At 39.3% G+C, this 8,982-nt stretch overlaps 1 pseudogene; it reads right to left on the minus strand.

Moving 5' to 3' along the window:
* Positions 1–2,011: 2,011 nt before the first annotated feature.
* On the minus strand, positions 2,012–2,595 carry LOC142433372 (large ribosomal subunit protein uL11 pseudogene; annotated as a pseudogene).
* Positions 2,596–8,982: the final 6,387 nt, after the last annotated feature.

Genomic DNA, 8,982 nt, shown 5'->3' on the forward strand with positions numbered 1-8,982 from the left:
ATGAAGAATGAGGCAAAACAAATAAAAACCCTAATAGTAAGAGGAAGGTTTACAGTAGCTCCTTCCTCTGAAGTGGGGAGCTGAGTCCTTCAACACTATGTGTTCTTAGCCTGGAAGCTCTGCTGAAAGCTGTTCACTTTGGGTGACCCTGCTGGCATTTGAAATACCAGGGACAGAGCTTCCAGCCTCACAGCTACACACAAGCCACCACAGTATGACACACTGACAGATAAGTGGTGGCCCTTAATGTATGAATTTCAGGCTCAAGTTCCCATTTCTATAGAACACTGCAGTTCAAGTTGTTAAAGAGATTGTCTTGAATCTGTGGATCTATTTCGGGAACTATTTGGTGAACTATTGTCATCTTACCAATATTAAATCTTACAAATTATGAATTTGGAATATCATTTCATTTATTGATGTCATCTTTGATTTACTTTAGAAAGCGTTAAACTTAATTGGTTAAATTTATTCCAAATGATCTTATTGTTTTTATGTTATCATAAGTGAACTGTGCTCTTAGTTTCATTATCAAATTGCTCATTTGTAGTGTGCAAAATCTACCACTTTGTCTCTCAGTTTGTTGTGATTCAAACCCACCAACTGGTCCATGTGAGCAACATATTTCTGCTCCCATAAATATTTTAAAGGCCTTGGAAACTCTATATAGAGTTGCTTTAATTTGAAATTGACCCATGGCCATCGGTGGGGCTGTTATGCCCTTTGCTTATATTCTTTTCTTCAAATGGATTCTATTTCCTGTCTATTTTCTTTTCTGTAAACCTTTATTTTTAAAGCAGAGATCCTATCGATAGACTGTTAGGTTTTCTTTATCTGGAAATATCTTAATTTTCCTTTCATTTTGTAGGAATCTGCTTTTCCAGACATGGAATTCTCGTTACACTTTTTGTCTTTCATCATTTTGAATGTCATTCCATTATCTTCTGGCCATCACAGTTTCGTATGTGAAACAGGTGTTATTTTTTATATAGTTTTATTAAGGGCTCATACAACTCTTTTTTTTAACAATTTATTGTGGCTCATACAATTCTTATCACAGTTCATACATATACATACATCAATTGTATAAAGCACATCTGTACAGTCTTTGCCCTAATCATTTTTTCTCCTCTTTTCTTTTTTTACATTTTATTAGGGACTCATACAACTCTTATCACAATCCATACATATACATACATCAATTGTATAAAGCACATCCATACATTCCCTGCCCCAATCATTCTCAAGCCATTTGCTCTCCACTTAAGCCCCTTGCATCAGGTCCTCTTTTTTTTCCCCTCCCTCCCCTTTCCACCCTTCCTCATGTGCCCTTGGTAATTTATACATCGTTATTTTGTCATATCTTGCCCTATCCGGAGTCTCCCTTCCCCCCTTCTCTGCTGTCCCTCTCCCTGGGAAGAGGTCACATGTGGATCCTTGTAATCAGTTCCCCCTTTCCAACCCACTCACCCTCCACTCTCCCAGCATTGTCCCTCACACCCTTGGTCCTGAAGGTATCATCCACCCGGGATTCCCTGTACCTCCAGCCCTCATATGTACCAGTGTACAGCCTCTGTCCTATCCAGCCCTGCAAGGTAGAATTCGGATCATGGTAGTTGGGAGGAGGAAGCATCCAGGATCTGGGGGAAAGCTGTGTTCTTCATTGGTACTACCTCGCACCCTAATTAACCTATGTCCTCTCCTAAACCCCTCTATGAGGGGATCTCCATTGGCCGACACTTGGGCCTTCGGTCTCGACTCTGCATTTCCCCCTTCATTCAATATGGTATATATATACACATACATACACACACATATATATACATATAAACACATATATCTCTTTTTTTTTGCATGATGCCTAATACCTGGTCCCTTTGGCACCTCGTGATCGCACTGGCCGGTGTGCTTCTTCCACGTGGCATTTCTGAATGAATTTTGTAATGTTAAGTGTGTCTACTGAAATTTCTCCTAGTTAGCTTAGTTCAGTAATGATTAGGTAAGCTATTCATTAAATAACCGGACAAATAAGTCTAAAATTATTTTTAGTATTTTCATTTTGTTTAATTAAATGATTATTTTTTGTTTTATTTTGTAGTTCTTCACCTGCAGTGCATTCCACAGCACCACTATTGATGCCATCTATGATTCTGAGGGTGGCTGCCACCAACATTGCAGTCCACAAACTAGGCATACCCTAGAATTTCTTTAATAATTCGAGAGAGTTCTCTGGCCAAAGATCAGTGTCTCATCTGACAGGCGATGCTGACAATCTCAACAAAAGATGTTCCCACTGTGCTTAATGTTTTTCCGCTTCTTTCTGTCTCCGGGTAGTTCATTGCGGGCTTTGATGATCAGAGCAAGGGCAGAATGCACCACTTCCATCTGGGCTGGTCTATTCTGAATGATCAATTTCACAGTAATCCTTCACCCCTTCTAGTGCCTGGTTGCCTTAACAATGCCATCACCAATCTTTTATGGAGACAAACCAAAGAGCCTGATCTTGGGGGCAAGTGCAGATGTGGCACTGACTTCCCCACCTGTTTACTTCAAGTACACGACTTTGGGGTCAATGGGGTCAAACTTGAACAGCATAACGGAAGCGGCTGGTGTCAGACAAACCCAGATGCAGAGCAACTGAAGAAAGTTGCATTGAACTCTCCTCTGATCCTACCGCTGAAAGCTCCATCTTTTTTCTAAGGGCTCTTGTATTTGGTGGACTGTACCTTCAACATTAATCCAAGTAGTTTCCAGCGTTCCCTTAAACCTCATCTCTTGCTAGTGCACAGCACCAAAGTCAGGCAAATGTAAGAGATCACAGCCTTCTCATATTTGTCCTGAACATGAGAAAAACCCTAAACATGTGCACGGACCTCCAGATTCTTCGATATGTCCCAGCTTTTCCAAACCCCAGTGGATATCTAGCTCCCATTGTTGAAAAATAAGGCTGTTTAGCTGCTCTATTGATTTCTCTACCTTTTATCTCATCTAAGACAACCCTGGTGGTGTAATGGGTTCCCAGGGTGAGCTGTTGAACCTCAGTTCAATCCAATAACTACTCTGTGGTAGAACGGTGAGTTAGTTTGCTTCCGGAATATGTACAGCCTCAGAAACACTAAAGAGACTGTGACTCTTTGATGGAAGTAAAAAGCCCTGTCTTTCTCCTGAGTAGATGTTGGTGGTTTCGAACTGTTGACCATGCAAATTACACCCTAACGTACAACCCTACACCACTAGCTGGTAGCAAAGAATATTAAATATACCAAAGACTCCCGGAAGAATGAGCAACTCTTTCTCAAAAGGAATAGGGCAGGTAAAGAAAGAAAAAGGACTAGGGCAGGGATTCGCCTTAGAAATGAGGGTGTCAGGAAGTCTTCTCGTGTATTTTGGATGTCTTATCAGGAGGGATAAATCCCAGAAGAAGGACATCATGATTGAAAGAGTAAAGGTTCAGCAAAAAAACAGGAAGTCCCTCAAAGAGCAAGAGTCATCCAGTGCAGACATACTGTGAAGATGGTGGACTACTGAGCAGCGCTGTGTTCTGTTGTCCGTGAGGTTGCTATGCCAATTTGAAGAAAAAAACTATCACAAAGAGTTTTCAAAAAGATAATGGACATTTTACATTCTGTATTAAATCATTTTCTATATACATTTTGAAGCTCCTCATAAATTCACTGAAGACACAACCACAGATCCTCCTCAGACCTAACTAAATCTCTTCCAAGTTCTGTTTTGTGTATTTGAAGGCTTATGGCAATATTCTCATAGGACAAATCAGTCAATTTTCATAATCGAAGGAGCCTTCAAAAAGTGCAAGGAAGCAGATGAGGAAAAACATAGCCATGGGCCTGAAGCTCTACAAAATCCTCTTCAAACAAGACTTGTTTAAAAGTGAAGAAGAGGTCACTGAAGACAAAGCGGATGCATAAGCAAATGTGGTGAAGCAAGCTGTTGGGGCCCAACTATCAAAAGATATAGCATCTGGGGTCGTAAAGGCTTGAAGGTAAACAAGTGGCCACCTAGCTCGGAAGCAACAAAGCCCACATGGAAGAAGCACACCGGCCTGTGTGATCACAAGGTGTCGAAGGGATCAGGTATAGGCATCAAAGAACAAAAAAATGAAATCATTGTGAATGAGGGGGAGTGCAGATTGGGGACCCAAGACCCATCTGGAGGCAACTGGATATCCCTTCACTGAAGGGTTGCAGGGAGGAAATGAGCCAGTCAGGGTGCAGTGTTGCAATGATGAAACATACAATTTTCCTCTAGTTTTCAAATGCTTCCTTCCCCCACTATCAAGATCCCAATTCCTCCTTACAAAACTTGCTAGACCACAGGACGTACACTGGCCCAGATAGGAACTGGAAACACAGGGAATCCAGGACAGATGATCCCTTCAGGACCACTGGTGAAAATATCAATACCGGGAAGGTGGAAGGAGGGTGGGGTGGAAAGGGAGAACTGATTACAAGGATCTACATATAACGTCCTTCCTGTGGGATGGAAAAAAGAAAAAGTGTGTTAAGGGAGATGTCAGACAGTGATGAAATAATAATAATTTATAAATTATCAAGGGTTCATGAGGGAGGAAGGTGTGGGGAGGGATGGGGAAAATGAGAAGCTGACAATAAGGGCTCAAGCAGAAAGCTAATGTTTTGAGAATGATCTTGGCAACAAATGTCCTTAACACAATGAATGGATGGATTGTGATGAGCTGTATGAGCCCCCCAAAAAGAACATTTAAAAAATTAATTAATTGAAATAGGAGAAGATTCAGGAACCTGAGTTCTAACCTCCCCAGAAGAATAGAAACCCCTGCTAGTTACAGCCTGGTCACATCAGAGGAAGGAATTCAGTGTAGAGAAACCAAAAGAAGCCTCAAATTCTTGGCTATCTTGAAGTGACATCTGCAGAGATGCTCCTCCCCCCAGTGCTCCAGAAATCAGCTGAGAAGGATTTTGTGAGAACAGGCCAACCTTACAAAAAACACTGATATTGGTTCTTTGAACAGAGAATCAACAATATACAGCATCCTAAGATCACCATATATGATATAATTATTAAGAAATCATCCTCCATAAGTATCACACAGGGTGAAACAAAATGGTTCAATTAAAAATAGGGAAGCTCGGATAACATTCTGCAATAAAGACAACACTACAGTGTGGGATTATAAAGAGACTTTTCCCCAGCTTTGTTTCCCCCAAAGACATGGAAAGCATTAGGGGCTTTTGGCTAGCATATGGGGGAGGTCAGATGCTTACAGACAGCCTCCCTGGAGGCATTCAGTCATCAGACTAAGATAGACCCAGCTCCCTGATGTTAAGGACAAAGGATTACTTCTCCCTAAAGGTTTGCAGTCATTGATTTGGTTCCTGAAGGTGGAGTTCACACCCTACTGATAATGGTCTCTATCTGTTGAGCCAGGGAACAGGTCAAACCATCTCAGTGACATCCAAGTTAGGCTGCCATCCTGAATCTAGGATCTGCCCATATTGACACATGTATACCCCAATCCCTCATCGTCCTATTGGGTGGATACCCCCAGGTCTCCCCCTCCCATGATTGTATTACCTATAGCACAACCCTCTCCTGTGACGTATGTCTTCACCTGTAATTAGGGGGCTTACATGTCCCCAGAGAATATAAAAGCCTTGGGTAGCATTAAATCTCTCTCTGTCCACGTGAATCACCAGTTAGCCTCAGTTGAGCAATGCTCCCATGAAATGTGTCTGACTCCTTTATCTCTATCTCTTTTATCTCTCATTCTCCCAGTGACTGTACTATGATCTTTATTATTATCGCTGTACAATTGCACTTACCGGGCCCGTGATGATGTGCCAGGGGCAGGCTTCGCCTTGCAATGCAGTAATACGGTACTTACAATACAGTAAGAGGAGAAACATAGCAGATATTAGTCGAAAGGAGAAGATACTGAGTAGTTAACAAAAGACCAGAAACCGCCTTAAATTTGGAAAGAAAGTAATTAAAAGCAAACTGATCTCAAAGAAAATTCTATAACTTCAACAAAATAAAAAGGGAAAATCATAAAATTCTCTTAAACAGTAAGGTAAAAACAAGAAAAATTGAACAGAAAATCCATAAGAAAATGGAAATCAGCATAGAAAATCCTGATGAACAATGAAATGAACACCATATAAATATACCAAAGTGCTCTTTCACCAGATGTCTACACATCACCGCCACTGCTACCGTCATGTCTCTAGTAAACCCTGTGAACTTCCAGCACATTTTGTAAGTGCTCAAGACTAGCATAGATGGGTGGCAGAAAATAGCCTTTGCCTTCACTGCCATGAAGGGTGTGGGGCGAAGATATGCTCGTGTTGAGGAAATCAGACATCGACCTCACCAAGAGAGCAGGGGAGCTCACCAAAGATGAGGTTGAGAGGTGATCACAATCCTGCAGAATCCACTGCCATTCAAGATTCCAGACTGGTTCTTGAAAAGACAGAATGATGTGAAAGATGGAAAATCCAGCCAGGTCCTGGCCAACCGTCTGGACAACAGGGTCTGTGAACATCTGGAGCAACTGAGAAAGATGGGGGCCCACAGAGGGCTGTGCCACATCTGGGATTTTGAGATCAAAGTCAGCACACCAAGACCACTGACTGCCGTGGTCAAACCCGTGGACTGTCTAAAATGAACTAAAGCCTATCAACCTTGTCTTTAATGAGTAGTTTATACATAAAAAATGAAACATATATAACAAAGTGGTAGCATTAAAAACATACCCATCAGTAATAACATCGTATGTAAATGTATAAGATCTACTAGTTAAGAGACAAAGATTGTTAGAATGGATGAGAAAACTTGAGCTATTAATATGCTGCTTATAAGAAACACATCTCAGCTCTAAAGACAAAAATAGACTAAAAATCAAAATATAAAAAATATCAAACTAATGGTAGTCAAAAGAAAACAGAAGTAATATTATTTTTTGAAAAAATAGATATCAAAGTTAAAACTATCAAGAGAGACAAAGAAGGCCATTGTATACTGATGGGAGTTGAAATTCGACAAGTAGACATAACAATATAAATATCTACGTGTGCAAAGAAAAACCTCAAAATACATTAATCTTACATAACTGAAGAGAGAAAAGTCTATAATACAATACCAGGAAACCTTAATATATCACTTACGACCAAACATAGATGAAGTAGAAAGGAAATCAATAAAGATATAGAAGAAGTTAGAATATAATTAATCAACTTGATTCCTTAGACCTATACAGAGCACATAAAAAGAGCATAATATGCATCATTCCCAGTGCTCATAGAATACTCCAGAATAGATCATACACTAGGCCGCAAAGCAAGCATCAATACACTTTTAACATTAAGATATTACAAATCATTTTTCAGATCACAATGCTATAAAATTAGATATCAAGTACACGACAATTGACCTAAAAGTCAATTATATGGAACCTGAACAATGTTCTACTTTAAAAATTCCGAGTAACTGAAGAAATAAAGAATGCAATTTAGAAATTTCTTGAAACAAATGAGAATGAAATGCAGCATACCACAATCTGTTAAATGGCAAAAGCAGTAAGTACAGTAAGTACTCACATCACAAAGGAAGAAAGGATTAAAACAGACACCATAACACTACATCTAAAACAATTAGAACAATAAACTCTCAGACACTAAAAGACAAGGAATAGAAACATTAAAGCAGAAATAAATGAATCAGGAATAGATTAAATGTAGGAAAATTCAACAAGAACTTGTTTCTTCAAAAGGATTAACAAAATGGATAAGCCATTTGTGAACCTAACAAAGGTAAAGGAGAAAAAGCAAACATTGTAAATAAAAATGAAAATGATGATCTCACAATAGAACCAACTGAAATAAAAAGATAATTATACAATTTATGAAAAAAGTGTATTCCAACAAATTTGAAAATCTACAAGTGTAAGTTTTTTCTAGAAACACATTACCTACCTACAATTATACAGAGAGGTCTATAAAACCTTAATTTCAAAATAAAAATGTCTGAAACCAAATGGTTTTACAGGGGAAATCTACTAATCATTTAGGCATCATCAAACTACAGCTCGTGGGTCACATGTGGCCTACTGAAGGACATTTATCCGGCCCTCCAGGTGTTTTTGCCCCGTTTATTTTTTCACTTCAAAATAAGATATGTGCAGTGTGCATAGGAATTTGTTCACAGATTTAAAAAAAAAAAAAAACTGTACTCCAGTCTTCCAACGGGTCTGCGGGAAAGTGAATTGGCCCCCTGTTTAAAAAGTCTGAGGATGCCTGATTTTATAGAATAGTTAACACCTATTCTACATAAAAAAATTCAGAATTTTAAAAAGGATAACATATTACTAAACTCATTTTGTGAAACAAGTATGAACCTAATAATGCCTAAGCCATTCGAAGACATCACCAGATTTGACAACTTCTGAACAATATCTCTTGTAAATATAGGTGTCAAAATTTTTCAAAAAACTGCCAGCTACAATTTTCAGCAAAACATTTTTTAAAACATCATGATCAAGTGAGATTCATACCAGGCATGCAAACATTGTTTAATATTAGAAAATAGTAGATGAAATCTATCATGAGAATCCATCAAAAGATGCCTGGCTACCAAAAGATATAGTGTCTAGGGTCTTAAAGACTTGATGGTAAAAAGTGGTCATCTAACCCAGAAGCAACAACGTCCACATGGAAGAAGCACACCAATCTGTGTGATCACAAGGTGCCAATTATCAGGCATAAAAAACCCAAAAAAATCATATCAATGAGTGCTCACCTGCATGATACAATCTCTGAAGACAAATGGGTACATAAGAAAATGTGGTGAAGAAAGCTAATGGTGCCAGGCTATCAAAAGATATAGCATCTGGGGTCTTAAGGGCTTGAAGGTAAACAATCAGCCATCTAGCTCAGAAGCAACAAAGACCACATGGAAGAAGCACACCAGCTTGTGTGATCTCAAGGT

Source organism: Tenrec ecaudatus, chromosome X (genome assembly GCF_050624435.1).
Source record: "Tenrec ecaudatus isolate mTenEca1 chromosome X, mTenEca1.hap1, whole genome shotgun sequence".
NCBI classification, from domain to species: domain Eukaryota; kingdom Metazoa; phylum Chordata; class Mammalia; order Afrosoricida; family Tenrecidae; genus Tenrec; species Tenrec ecaudatus.